General features: G+C 38.7%; 1 protein-coding gene across 2 annotated transcripts in view; it reads right to left on the bottom strand.

Moving 5' to 3' along the window:
- KIFAP3 (kinesin associated protein 3) overlaps positions 1-13160 on the bottom strand; it is a 131950-nt gene extending 118790 nt beyond the window's left edge. For both annotated transcript variants that reach the window (XM_036343401.1, XM_036343403.1), the window contains exons 1-2: positions 12956-13160; positions 8718-8840 (exon numbers count right to left, since the gene is read on the bottom strand). The gene's annotated coding sequence lies outside the window, so the exon portion shown is untranslated. The remainder of the gene's footprint in view (positions 1-8717; positions 8841-12955) is intronic.
- Positions 13161-15727: the final 2567 nt, after the last annotated feature.

Below are 15727 nucleotides of genomic sequence, written 5' to 3'. Positions count from 1 at the left end.
CCATAACTAAGAGGACTTGCTGGTGAAAATTCCTCCATCTGAGTTCAGGAAGTATTAACAGACAGCTTAAACATTTTTAGTGAGATTGGCTTTATTTTGCCATATTAAATATCTTCATGGCTCCCAAAATACCTTTTGTTTTTAGATCTTGAGATGTTGGGCTAGGATTGATTCCAAGGTTATTCTGTTGCCAGTACATTTGAGTTTATAATATCATTAAAGTTGAACAAACATGAAAAGCCTGAACTGGAAAGTCAAATATAAACTAAAGGGACACACACTCTACTCAACCATTCTGACCTTATTTCATTTTGCTGATTGGTTTACTTATAGCAAAGAAAAAGCAAAACAGGCCACGGGAAGCTCTTCATATCGGCTTATTTTTGACTTTACTACTTTGGATTTATGTTATTATTTCATGTTTATATCATTAATATAGTTTGGGTTCTTTCAAAATAAGTTACAGTTTTGCTCTCTTTCATGTCTTCCTGGTGTAACTTCATCATAATTGTATGGGATTTGAGCTCGATACATTTTTTGTTGTTAATATTTTTATGAAATTAGCTCCCCTGAACGTTTAGAAAGTAGTAGTGATAGAGTAGGCAGTTAGCATGAACAGAGCAGGAACCATAGGTTCAGTCACCAGGGTGGAAAGTCCCAGGTGCCTAGCAATGGGCAAAATTTGAGAAAACAGCTATTATAGGCTAACAGTGATGGTGAACCTTTTGAGCTCAGCGTGTCAGCATTTTGAAAAACCCTAACTTAACTCTGGTGCCGTGTCACATATAGAAATTTTTTGATACTTGCAACCATAGTAAAACAAAGATTTATATTTTTGATATTTATTTTATATATTTAAATGCCATTTAACAAAGAAAAATCAACCAAGAAAATGAGTTCGCGTGTCATAGGTTCGCCATCACTGGGCTAGGACCTCACCTCCAGGGTGACCTTTCTTCCCTTAGCATGTTGTTAGTTTAGAACTCCTTAGAGGAAGAACAAGCCTCACTGGAATCCCATACAAGCCCTCGTAGATATATGCGGCCTGGTGTGACCACTACCTTGAGCAATAAGCCCTCAGGACAACGAGGTTCGATCAACATCAAATAATCTTAGGATCAAAACCTCGGGTCTGTTAGCCACAGAGACAGAGTTTTGGTCAAACTAGAGATAACACCTAGGCCTCAGTTGTGTTTCAGCTCCAGGCTCAGAAAAGCAGCAAAACCAGATGAAGTCATGCCATGGCTAACATCAGGACCAGATGCAATGACCAGTTACCCCACCGACCAATCAGGAGAGACTAAGACCCTGAGGAGGCACACCTGGAAAGCTGATGAATATTCTATTGAGAGGCTCCTGAGACCGCCCCTAGAATTCTCGCTTTTAAAAAACAGATAAAAACCTTTAAGGCAAGTTCTTCATCACGCTTTCTCTCTCTCTAGCAAACCCACACCTTCTTTTTCCAGAGTATACCTTTGTTTTCTTCCTCCTAAGCTCCAAGGGTCCTTCTTTTACCTCTTGACTTTCTAAATAAGCTGCTTGAATTAGAGTTCTTGGCTCTGAATTTTTGATTAGCCAAATGGAAGAAGCAAAGTTAAACTCCACTATTAGCAGTAGCATTTCTCACTTCACAGACATTCCTCTTCTGCTGTTTGCCTACAGTGTTTAAAATATAGCATCTTGTTTTCTGAGATTTCCTACCACTGTTCCCCTTCTCCACTTTTATCTATGTCTTCTTTCTTTGACTTCTATTGTATTTTTCTTGCTAAGTTATGGAGCCCTGTTCTGATGGGTCAGGTTTGAGAGTTCCTAGACCAGTGATGGCGAACCTTTTGAGCTCGGCATGTCAGCATTTTGAAAAACCCTAACTTAACTCTGGTGCTGTGTCACATATAGAAATTTTTTGATATTTGCAACCATAGTCAAACAAAGACTTATATTTTTGATATTTATTTTATATATTTAAATGCCATTTAACAAAGAAAAATCAACCAAAAAAATGAGTTCGCGTGTCACCTCTGACACGCGTGTCATAGGTTTGTCATCACTGTCCTAGACCAGGGGTGGGCAAACTTTTTGACTCGAGGGCCACAATGGGTTCTTAAACTGGACCGGAGGGCCGGAACAAAAGCATGGATGGAGTGTTTGTGTGAACTAATATAAATTCAAAGTAAACATCATTACATTGCCCACGGCTAGTCCTAGACAGTAGACTGCTTCACCTAGTAGAGCTGACAGCAGGTGCTTTATATTCACACTAGAGGCCCGGTGCATGAATTTGTGCATGGGTGGGGTCCGGCTCGCCTGCTCCAATTGGGCAGATGGGGCCTGGCGGGCTGGGGAGAGGGGACAAGGGAGGTTGGCCGGCTGGCCCTGAGCCCTGGTTGAAAATATATATATAGAACCTGAGGCCCATGGAGATGAAGTTATTTGCCTAAGATCACACATCTAGCAGCAGGAGATAAATACACATGAAAGCACCTTGATAAAGTGCCTGGCACAGATATACTCTTTTTTAAAAATAATATATTTTATTGATTTTTTACAGAGAGGAAGGGAGAGAGAGAGAGAGTTTGTGCTCTTTCCATCCTTCGTCCCTCTCCCCTCTCTTCTTCCCTTCTTTCCTTTCTTCGATTCTCCCTTATTTCCTCCAGAGCCTACATTTAAACCCACTTGTTGTGATTTCAAAGCTTCTGCAATCTCATTTAATATGCTATGTTACTATGCCAAAGTGTGAAGTCACTGGAGTTTTTATAATTCTGCAAAACCATTTAAACAAAATTAGTTTCAGTAAAACCTACACTTGTCCTGCTCTAAGAACATTTTCCTCAGTGTTTTAATACTCACATGCTTTTCAAATGGAATCAGGTAAACTGATGCCCTTATTTTAATGAATCTATTTATAGGCATAATATAATCCTTTAAAAGCCTTCTTTTCATCTTCACTACCACCCAGGGAACCACATTCGATAAGGAGTAAATGAAATCTAAACCTGAAAAACCCTGGTTTCACTTTCCAATTTAAAACCCACCAAATTTAAAGAGATTTTAAACTTGGCTAAAATCAAATGTCCTGCTTTTGAAAAATCGTATAAAACCACTATTTTGATTAGAAAGCCATACAGTTCTGAGACACAAGTGCATAAAATCCCAGCTCCATTGGGTAGGGTGCTTGGCTCCTGATACTTGACAGAAACTGATTCATTGAAAAACTGAATGTGCCATGAAGGCCCCCAAAGAATTTGTACTGTACACTTGTCATGTAAAAACTCCAATTTACTAATTCTGCATAATCCTCTACGTAAGGCCAATTAGTAATTAGATCTTGGGGAGCAGAGTTTTTGCTGAAGGTATGAAATCACCGTACAAGTCCTAGGGGATGCATAGCTCTATTTCAAACCAGTGCCTTTATAAAATCCTGTTCCAGGTTTTGGCTCTATAATGGATTTCCCAGGTTGGTGATACACCACACAGAAAATGCCATTTCCTTATTTTTTTTCCTCCCTGAACTTCCTGCTCTCACTGTGCAGGCTTAGTTCGCACTGTTTGAATTTACTTATGTGGTTTGCATAAAATTATCCTTCACTCATCTACACGTAGTAGATAATGATTATTTGCCCATAAATCTAACAGGTACTGAGTTTTATTTACCCTCCTGCTCTGTGGGCACTCTCGGAACAAATGGGCAGTTGTTCTTGAGGACTTTTCCACTTTTTATGAGATTTGGAACTGTTTTTCCTTGTTGCTTTGTGTGCTTTTTAGCAGCTTGAGGCTCCTTCTTTCATGGTGTTTCCTCTGGAGCTGGTGTGAACAGAGGCTCTTGGAAACGGTAGAGTGTTAATATCCTGGAGTGTGTCTTGCTCCATGTAAAAGGTTGATTCTCGAGGCTGCTGGGAGCTGGAGCAGAAGGAGGCCTTTCACAACACACACAGATATACCCTCAGGCATGAACGGTCACACACCTAGGCTCACCGCTCAGCTCTCTGATTTCGCATGTGCAGAAACAGGCCAGGAAACCTGACCCGTGTTGATGGGAATGTTGCTTTGCATTCATTTCCAGAATATTTGAAGCCTCACATATGTTTCTCATTAACGCTCATGTTCGATTATTCTATGTAATTAAAAAAAATTAAATAAATCTGTATCAAAAATTGTCACTTTGCTTTAAAGAAGCGCAATTAGCTCTCTTTGGGGGACCAAACAGAAAAAAGAAAAAAGAATGGGAATAAATATTTCTGCTTCTCCACATATATTTCCATAAATGAGAATGGCATTAAGACATAATACTACATTTGAGGTTCAAGGGATTTTAAACAGCTTTTAACCAAATAAAGCACAAAGTAGCATTACTTAAACAAAGAAACTCATTGAAAACAGAGCCCATTAATAAAATGTGGTTTAAAATCGTGTCTGTTTTAAATATATGCTCAGAATTAAAAGATACTGGGCCAGAGACTGAAATTAACGTTAAGTAAGTCGATACCTGAATATAATTATAAATTTGGAAGCACATTGTTTCAACCCACGAAGGGATGATTTGGTGACGTATGACACCCTCCTTAGGCCTAAATAACTTCAAGAATTTCTGAAAATACAGTTATTTGAATGTATTCATAAATTTACAGAACCACCTATGGCAGTGGTTCTCAACCTTCTGGCCCTTTAAATACAGTTCCTCATGTTGTGACCCAACCATAAAATTATTTTTGTTGCTATTTCATAACTGTAATGTTGCTACTGTTATGAATCGTCATGTAAATATCTGATATGCAGGATGGCGTTAGGCGACCCCTGTGAAGGGTCCTTCGACCGCCAAAGGGGTCGCGACCCACAGGTTGAGAACCGTTGACCTATGGGCTGTCCTCAAACTTAGTTTGAGAAAGCTATGGTCCCTTTAAAACAAAAGGGGGGGAGGAGCTACCTATCATCTATCTATCTATTTATCTACCGACCTATCTGTCGGAATCCAAGTGGCTAAATCAACTGTTTCAAGACCCCGATATCAGGCTCACATTGGCTCCTGACTCTTTACCTATTGTTTCAGTTTACCCTTTCATGCTGCACATTTTGGATAGTATTTTGTATATTATTCATATTTTTTTTATTTTCCACATTTGACATTTTGGGGGCCCTGAGGACTCAGAGAGGGACTGCCTCTCCCAGGGTTACCTAGTTCCTAGAGATAGCATACTTGCCTATGAGCATACTTGCCCATACCTTCAATCGCTTCCTTGATCATATTCTCATACATTAAGCCAATAGTCTTTCTGCTCTAAGTCACCCAGGGCCAGGGACCAGACAACCAGGGACCACCCCTATAGCCCAGAGCCCACCAAAATTACTCAAACTATCTGATACTAAGCTAAGTGTACTTATCCTCACTCATTCCTCTAGTTTCCCTTTTCTCCTTCACCTCCGGGTTTATTTCCCCCGTGGGACCCTGCAAGCCGGGGAGTACCCCTCTTCTAGGGCATTGTAGGTAATAAACTGTCTTTCCAGTGGCAGTCATCTCCTGATCTGCTGGCCTCACCACACCTGATTAGAACAAATCCTGGTCCATTTTACTGCACTGTGGTACCCATCCCTACCATAAGCTCCTAGCCTCTCTAGTTCTTTCTGCTTCCTAATTCCTAAAGAGCTTCCTCACTCTGGGCCATGGCTGTCGTTGCTAGACATTCCTTTTTAGTGAGGTATCCTCTGGTAGAGCTCCTGTCTCAGAGGAGCCTCTTGAATTAGGGATGGCTCTTGAGGTAAAGGTGTTCCATCTTACTAGATGTAACCCAATCTCCACTGTTCCTCAGGGTGGAGGTGATTCCCACTGTGATGTACTTCTCCTGCTGGCCCCTAGGCTCTGCTACCATCCCAAGCCCACAACTTGTCTCTTACCTTCCTAATCTTGCTTCAGATCCCAGTTCTTCTGTGAAATATGAGCGCCTTCTGCCCAAACCTGCAGACTAATTTCTGCTTTTTTTATACTATATTTTCTCTACCACTTCCACCCAACCATCTCCTTACCATCTAGCTAGCCAAAGTCATACCAATCCTTTAATCTTCTGAAATCTCTAATAATACCCCTTCTTTTACATTTCATTATAATTAGTTGAACATTTTATCACTTGTGGTCTTTTCCTCTCTGTTTCATGTGTATTTTTCTTATTCAGTTAGATCACTAGATTTAAAAATACTTGGTACTACAAGAAAAGCTTGGAATTTGGAGTCAGAGAAGTTGTATTTTCATAACAACAGGAATGTATTTTCACCATTCTTAAAGGCCAGACCAGGCTCAGGCAGGGTCAGCTCTTTGTAAGGACACTCTTTCTGGTTTGTAAACAGCCACTTTCTCACTGCACTTTCACATGGCCTGTCCAAGGCATATGCATGTGGAAAGAGAGCTCTCTGGTGCCCATCCTTGCAAGGACACAACCTCATCAGAATACGAATTGGATTGCTTGATGTTAGCATGCCATCGGGGGACTTTTCCAATCTCTCTCCTCATTATCTTGTCAGTCTACCCACCACAACATCTCTCTTTCTCTTTTTAAAATATATTTTTATTTACTTCAGAGAGGAAGAGAGAGACAGACAGAAACATCAATGATGGGAGAGAATCATTGACTGGCTGGCTCCTGCACATCCCACACTGGGGATCCAGCCCACAACCTGGGCATGTGCCCTTGACCAAAATTGAACCTGGGACCTTCAGTCCGAAGGCCTATCCACCGAGCCAATCTAGCCCGGGCCACTACTTCTCTTTTCAAGTCATATAAGACTGCTTCAAAAATACCAAATTACTGTGTCGTCTCATTATTCTGTAACTTAGCTCACACAGTCTGCTTTCTCTGGATTTTTCTTCTCTTGCTCATCTCCCTTTCAAAGTTTGACTTATCTTTTAGTGCCACCTCTCCCGGGAAAATAGATATTGATTTTCAAAATAGAATGAATTTCTTCTTTTTCTAGGCTCCCCCAGCACTTTTGTTTAGACCGTATTACAGTGCGATAGCTTGCTGTACCCTTGTATTTATCACCCAGTAGAGTATGAATTCTTTGAGATACAGAATTGTGTCTTTCTCACATTTGTTTCTTCCTTCTCAGCCATTTTAGTTCCTAAAGCAGTTTGTCTTACACTCAATGGAGGGTTATTGTAATAAGTAAAGTCAGTAAATCAAATAAACTAGCATATACTGAACACTAAAATAAAGGTACATATTTAGAATAAACATTTCTTTCTAAAGTATAGGACTGCATCAACTTTGGGTTGGTTTTTTTTTTTTAATGTTAATGGCTTAGCAAAGCGGACAATACAGGATGGATTGATTCCATAAAAGAAGCCATAGGCATGAGTCTTCAGGAACCAAACAGGGTTACTGAGGACAGGACATTGGGGGCATCACTCATTCATAGGGTTGCCAGGAATTGGAGCCAAATCAATGGCATGTCACACACACAAAGTGAATTGCATATAGTATTACTATAAATATAGGATTATGCTGATCATTCAAACCAGAGCCTGGATGGAAGAAGAAAAAATTCAGGAATTAAATAGATGGTTGATTGGTTGACCAACGGAGTTCCTAACCTTTGACATTAAATGTTAGCATATACAGAAGTTTATGAGCAAAATAGATGCTGGCCATGGTGCTGAAGATTTAAATTTCATGTGATGATGTCATGGCCATATGGTCTTATACACCATCATAAAAACCAAATCAGTGCAAGTTTAGCATAACTTTATTTCATAGATTATATTTTAACATGTACCTCTCTATATCTATAATGCTATTAATGCCCATTACACTTAACCAGTTCTAACTACTGCTTCTCATCACAGAGTAGACTGAAGTACATCATTCATGAATCATTTAATTTTTTTTCAGGGACTTAAAGTGTGAGTGTATTATCTGTCATTCTCTCATCACAACTCCTTGTGGGAGTACTATATATGATTTCATAAAATTAAGGCGCTGCTGACCAAATCAAGATACAAGTACCAATAAGCGTTAGTGAGAGGCACGATGCTCACTGTAACTTAGCTCACACATTCTGCTTTCTCTGGATTTTTCCTCTCTTGCTGACCTGCCTTTCAAAGTCTTCCACCTCTCCTGGGAAAATAGTTGATTTATTGTGTAGACATTCATCTTCAAGTTTACATACTGGATACATTTTTGCTTCCAAGCATAGTGTTAATACTTATAGTAAGAAGTTAGAAAAGATAGAGTAGGGAAGTCCTGAAGTAAGCAGATTTGATACTAATCTTGAGAAAGATTGGGTATACAATATTTTCTTCCTATTGTGTTAGCTTTACTTGTATATAAATATTTTCATGTGTATGTATACCTTAGGCTTAAATGAGACCTCAATGTGTAAGTAGTAAAATGTCACTATGTATATTTCTTTCAAATCCTGTTTAGATGAAGGTCACTTGATAAGGGTATCTAAATATAGAGGAGAAGAAATAAAAGAAAAAAATCTTTCAAACATTGTTGCTAAAACATTTTTAAAGACACTGTCCATATTGTCAATTTTTAAATCTATACTTCTGTCTTACTTATCTCACACAATTGTTGAAGTAGTGAATTGGTATAATAAATATATAGGGGCTCCTTGACTTATGATGGGGTTATGTCCCAATAAACCCAATCATAAGTTGAAAATATCAGAAGTAAAAAATTCATTCAATACATGCAAAATACTGAATGTCATAGCTTAGCTTAGCCTACCTTAAACATGCTCAGTATACAAAACCACTGGGAACACAGTCCACTGTGGAGTATTGGTTGTTCACTCTGGAGTACCTCCCTGGGAGCTGCAGCTCACCCCTTTGCCCAGATTTCCCAGCTAGCCTGAAAAAAGAGAAGAATTCAAAATGTGAAGTATGGTTTCTACTGAATGCATATCACTTCTGCACCATCTTAAAGTCAAAAAGTCTTACGTTGAACCATCCTAAGTTGGGAACTGTCTATAAACACATTTTGTAAACGAACACTTCCTATGCAAATGCAAGACTTTGTTCTTACTATTTCATGTTGGGTCTTGATTCTAAAGGCTTTTCACCTTTCATCCTACTCATATCTGTGCATAGGGCACCAGTTAAACCAAGATTGCCTCAGAGTCTGAAATACTTGGCTATAGCCTGAAGTAGTGTTGTCTGTTCCATATCTTGCCTTGTTTCAAAGATGTCTAATTCTAGGAAGCTTCGTGGAAAGGGCATAGATGATGATGGTCTGAACCACCATTACTGACCTCCCAGCTGTCCCACATACATGCCAGGTAGCCTCCCACCTGAGCAACGTTGCACTGACTGCTCCTTGGCCAGGAAGTCTCTTCACCTAGACATCTGCAAGGCCACACCTTCCTTCTTTCAAGTCTTTGCTTAAAACACACCTTCTCAAAGAGGACTATCTTGATCATCCCAGTTATATTACTTACTTTTATATTTTGTCTATCGTGTAAGCTCTAGGAGGGCAGAGAACTTTATTTTGTCACTGATCTAGCCTTAGTACCAAATCAGTACATAGGTGCACAATAAACGTCATTTGAATAAATAAACTGAGAAGTGATTATTGTATCTTTCTTCCAAATAATGTGACAGAGGCCTTCATTTTAGTAACATCTCTGAGGCAAAGGTTATGTTCACAGTCAAACTTTTCATCCTTCCATCTGTTTTCCATATTGTAGATAGAAGAATCTTTTCAAAGTGCAAGCCTGGTGATGTCAGCCTTCTTGACCTCTGCTTCAGAAGCCCTAAATGGCTTCCTATGTTTTGAGAATTAAGACAGAATTCTTCGACACAATCTATAAAACTTAGCACAGATTGCTTCTTGCCTAAACCAGAGGGCCTTTGCAAAAGCTGTTCTCTCTGCGTGGAATGCTCTTTCATTCTTTCATTGCTTAATAAGCTTTAGGGTCAAAGCAACATTCTAAGAGTGGGAGAGAGCCTGGAAACCGAACCCTGCAAGCGGCTTGAGGAGGCCCCTTTGAACGGAGGAGTGAACAGGCATCATTTCAAAGTGTGAGATATGCAGGATGAATACATTCTGGAGAACTAATGTATAGCAGGGTGACTATAGTTAATAACAGTGTATTGTATACTTGAAATTTGTGAAGAGACTAGATCTTAACTGTTCCCACTCCCTCCAAAAAAAAAAAGAAACTGTAAGATGATTACTACGTCAACGACTAAACATTTCACGATGTATTCAAATATCAAAACATCATGCTGTATACCTTGAAAATATGCAATTTTTATTGGTCACTTATACCTCAACTGAGCTGGGGGCAGAAGAAAAAGTTATCACCCATTCACACTGCTGCTTCTAATATCCTCTAATCTTAGTCCTAACAACTATTAAGTCGATGAGTTATGTTAATGAAAAAACAACACAACAGAAACACTGCCAAAATTTTACTTTAATAGAGAGCAGCTTTCTTCCCTTCTAATTATGCTTTAGTTAACTCCTGCTTATTCCTCAGTCTCGTTCAGCTCAAGGGTGACTTTCTCAGGAAAGTGTTCCCTGAGCAGAGCCTATCCACCTTTGACGGGCTCTCATGGCATGCGTGCCTCTCCTTGGCACTCATCACAGAGACGCATGCTTTCCCAAGTATGTCAGCTTGCTAATTCCCCCACTGGACTGTCAGCTTCCTGTTGGTAAGGGACTGAGATTAGTTTTGTTCACTATTTGACCCCTAGTGCCTAGTACAGTGTCTATCATGGTAGGTGTTCTCTGTATCTATGAGCCTGTTTCTATTTTGTTTATTCATATTGATACTTAGATTCCACATATAAGTGAAAGCATATGGCATTTGTCATTCTCTGTCTGACTTATTTCGCTTAGCATAATACCCTCTAGATCAGTGGTTCTCAACCTTCTGGCCCTTTAAATACCGTTCCTCATGTTGTGACCCAACCATAAAATTCTTTTTGTTGCTATTTCATAACTGTAATGTTGCTACTGTTACGAATCATAATGTAAATATCTGGTATGCAGGATGGCGTTAGGCGACCCCTGTGAAAGGGCTGTTTGACTGCCAAAGGAGTCACGACCCACAGGTTGAAAACCGCTGCTCTAGGTCCATCCATGCTGTCACAAATGGTTAAAATTTCATTCTTTCTTATGGCTGAATAATACTCCATTGTATATGTATATACCACAACTTTTTTAGACAGAGAACAGACTGATAACTGCCAGAAGGGTGGGGGGGGGGGTGAGGGGCTGGGTAAATAAGATAAAGGGATTAAGAACTACAACTTGGTAGTTACAAAATAGTCATTGGATGTAAAGTACAGCATAAGGAATATGGTCAATAATATTATAATAAGTATGTATGGTGGCAGATGGGTATTTGAAATATTGGGGGGACCACTTTGTAGGGTATGAGTGTCTAACCACTAAGTTGCACACCTGAAACAAATACAAAATAATATTCAATATCAACTGTAGTTGAAAAATAAAAAATTAGGAAAAAAAGACTATTATTAAATGGATGTATAGTTTTTGGCATCAGCTTTCATTCTATATTAGATCTATTCCACCACTAATGTTCCATGGTTCCCCCAAACTGTTTGTGTTTTAAATTTTGTGTGTTCCCCCCTCCCAACTGCCATTAGATGAGATGCAATAAATTCTATAAAGTCAGAGCTGATCTGCATACCCTATGTTCTGTTTGTCCTCCTCTTGTTCTTAATAGCTGCCTCATGTGGCTGGCTCTTCAGATTTGGAATTTTATTTCAATCACCATTTAAAAAAATATATTTTATTAATTTTTTACAGAGAGGAAGGGAGAAGGATAGAGAGTTAGAAACATCTATGAGAGAGAAACATCCATCAGCTGCCTCCTGCACACCTCCTAGTGGGGATGTGCCCGCAACCAAGGTACATGCCCTTGACTGGAATTGAACCTGGGACCCTTCAGTCCGCAGGCCGACGCTCTATCCACTGAGCCAAACCGTCCAGGGCTCACTCACCATTTTTAATATTAATTTTATATAATTCTGTTATCACTTAAGTTAATGCTGATTTTAAATGTGATTCGAGAGTTGCCTAACTAAGAACCACCAATTTTCAGTTTTCTAAAAATGTGTATATCCTAAATTTTTGTAAAATTTGGTAAAAGTGCTCTGAGTGTATGCAGAACTTTCCTAAAACTCCAGAACTGACTATGACTCTCAGGTTTCAATAAAAACTTTCAGAATCCAGAGGAAAAAAGTGCAGGAGATGAGGATAGGAACAGGAAATGAAGGATGGAAAAAGAAAAAGTGAGGTGAGGACTGAGTGGATATGTGAGTTGAAGCCAGGAATTTCTTCATGCCAGGTTTCTAATCCTTATTCTATAAAATATGTGGAAATATAAAAAAATTATTGTTTTTTCATATTTGGCTTATGACATTTGGCTTCAAGATTTATTTTATTTTTGAGAGGGAAGAATTCTCTGTGTAACACTCATTCTACTGACCTACTCAGTAAATCTAAGAGTTGTTTTTCTACCAGGGGTGATGGATTTGCTGTGATTCAGCCATGATCTGCTCCTCAGTCCCACTACCGGCAGGTCTCACAGATTTATAAAATAGATGAGTCAATTAGTATCCAGCCTGCAGTTCTGAAGTGAAACCAAAGTTAGCCAACTTCCTTTGGCTTCAAATGCAAATCTGTCTACTTATTCTCTAGATGCCCTGGATGTGTGCACACAAATGTAAATAAAGAGATACACTATTTTAAATTATTTCCCCAAACCTGTCCATGTTTGCAACTGCTCAAAACATACATCCTGGCCAACGAGCTATGACAACCAGCCTAGGAAAACGACCCAGGGGAGTCAGGTAGTTTATCACATTGGCTGTCACTAGATATTATTCATCCAAAGTACCCTTTATACGTGGAACAATAGGAGACTTTACAGAGATCCCAGAGACCTTGACAGATGGACCAAAAGTAAAGGAGGGACAACTTTTCAGTCTCACCTCATTGTTGTCTGGCTTTCATCAGAGAGAGCAGTTGGAGAGAGGTCCATTGAGTCTGCGCAGGGAAGGATCTGTCAGTAAAGCTTCAGAGGCTATACTGGCCCAGTGTTGGCATTTCATGATGTTTCCCATGATGTGCACAGTTTAATTGCTGATATAACCTGTAACTAGGATTCGCACCATCATTCTTTTGGACATGGCGGAACTGAAAAAATAAAAACACACTGAAACGAATACCCCCTGCCCTTATTATCAATCAAAAGACAACTTTAGTTAAAGCACAAAAGGGAAAGCAAAACACACCTATTCTAGGAAGTAACTTGGTGTGCAAAAGGAAGATTCTACAAGACATAAATCACAGCAACTTCTCTCTGCAGTAAGCACTTTCCCCCTCCAGAATGATCATTTTGTAATCGGAAACGCCCTGGAGTTTAAAGCCTGCCTCTTACAAATGTCACTTCCAAGCTTCAGTGCTAATCCAGAGGAAATATTATCCTAGTGGTCTCCGAGGCCCAATGTCTAGGTGTTGGATACATGATAAACTTACATGGAGCTTTCTTAGTGAGATATAGTCCTCTGGAGGATTGAATTTTTCAAGGCTTAGTCCAACCCAACCCTTTAAATAAGATTTAAACTTCCCTTGTCAGGTTCTTTTAAGAGCTTTTTAAATTTTTTTTTATTTGCTGCTTTGACCAGGTTCTAATCCCTAGTCTCTAGTGACAACCTTCGGCCATCTCCACCATTTCATGTCTGCTTTCCCAGGGCCTGGGGCAGCTTGCTTAATTGACGATATATGTACAGTTTTCATCTTTACAGAAGTGCCCCATCGAAATCATTTGAGATGGAAATTTTGCAACAAGAAGACTCTCTTGCTACTTTAGTGATAATAGAACAGATTTTTTTCTTACTATTTCCCCCTCATTTTATAGGAGGGTATAAAGGGGATAAATGGTGACGGGAAATAAAATAAAGAAAAAAAGAAGTATGATTTCATTTTCTTTTATTAATAATTATCTAACGTCGTTTGGTTAGGGAAAATGTGCAAAGATTAATTTGCCTAGTTAGTGTCTATGCACTTTTACCAACCTGAAGTCATATTGAAATATTAAAGTATGTGAAATCAAGCACTGCTGTATTTTAAAGGAGAACGTTTGAAATGAACTTGAATGTTTTATAATTTCTTCAATTGACATAAATGAAGGAAATGAGAAAAGTATACACACACACATCCCAAACAGATGGGGACATTACTCCCCTTATTAAAGATGTGAATGCATTTTTTTAAAAAGACTCTAAATGCTTGGGAAGTCAAACCCCCTAATGAGAGCCAAGCAGCCCAGTTGATTTCCTCCCCTCTTCAATAAGACAGGAAAAGTCCTTCAAGGGTCACTCCAGCCTTTCCGTCTGTTAAATTGAATGACTTAACTTGAAAATTATGGGTTTAAATATTTCTTCAGCTGCAAAGGGTCATTTATCTCAAGCCCCATTTTCATTTAATAATGACTGCTATGTTGAGACCTGACTGCTGACCTTGAATCTGATTGGTTCAGATACCAAATGGATGGGCTTTCTGTTCTCCATGAGGCACTACGAGTGGGTGAAAACAGTCATCTCAACTTCCTCTTGCACCATATATTCCAAGCACATGATGGTGATGGGCTTTGTTAATGACTTCCAAGTTATAATCAGGGCTAACTTTGATTAGGTGCCTGTTTCTTAAACAAAGTGTGAGAAAGAAAGAGGCAAACGTCAGGTTGGACCAGCATAGTGTGAAGTAAGCCTGGTGGTCTGTGTTAAGAGTCATACAGTGAAGCCTGTTTGCACAAGTTGGCATACTAATATCTCATTCCAAGCTTTAAGTCTACTTAAACGTCAATTTTAGCACAAATACACATTCAGTTTTTCAGGCAAGAATGATCTTTTCTGTATTCTCACCATTAATTTTCAGTAAAACCTATATATCAGAACATACATTGATAATTTTATCCGAAAGTTACCAGTAATTATGCTGATTTTGGCCTATTCCCTCTCTCTATATATCTTTCTTCTTTCCGTTCTTTCTTTTTTTAAATAAAGCAATACAAATGTATTATCTTAAAAAAGTGAAAAAACAATATATATATATATATATATATATATATATAGTATTTTTATTTATTTTGATTTTTTTACTCCATTTTATTTTTATTTATTTTATTTTCTCCCTGAGTTGGGAGCTGGGAAATCCTGATTCAGCTGTTGACATATTACTTTTATTCCAGCCACCAAATTTATATACATACACACACACACTAGTATTCAGATTCTAATTCAAATTTGAACTAGAATCTGAATATATTTGCTGTGTGATGTTGCGTTCACTCTAATCTTTCTAAGCCTCACTTTCTGCACTTGTAAAATGGGTATATCACTGACCTCCTAGGGTTGTTATAAGAATTAAGTAGGCATTACTATTTAAAGGACTTAGCTATTACCATTAGAAGTATCAGCAAGTTAATGCTACTCTCAGCAGGAAAATAACATTTAATTTTGTATCAAGAGTCTAACACACTGCCTTGTAGAAGAGAGTATTGCACAATTGTTTGTTGAACTGAAAAGCAGGCATACCATGATCACTTAAAAAAGTGTTCTTTGGGGGAAAAACTTCTTGAGTAATATAAGTTGTAGATAAATAGTGGCTTACCTAGGAATCTTCTTCTTCTTTTTTTTTTAAAATATATTTTATTGATTTTTTACAGAGAGGAAGGGAGAGATATAGAGAGTTAGAAACAT

Source organism: Myotis myotis, unplaced genomic scaffold, assembly GCF_014108235.1.
Source record: "Myotis myotis isolate mMyoMyo1 unplaced genomic scaffold, mMyoMyo1.p scaffold_m19_p_18, whole genome shotgun sequence".
Taxonomy (NCBI): domain Eukaryota; kingdom Metazoa; phylum Chordata; class Mammalia; order Chiroptera; family Vespertilionidae; genus Myotis; species Myotis myotis.
The sequence above is the reverse complement of the archived record's forward strand: the minus strand, read 5'-3'. Positions and strand labels throughout refer to the sequence as shown.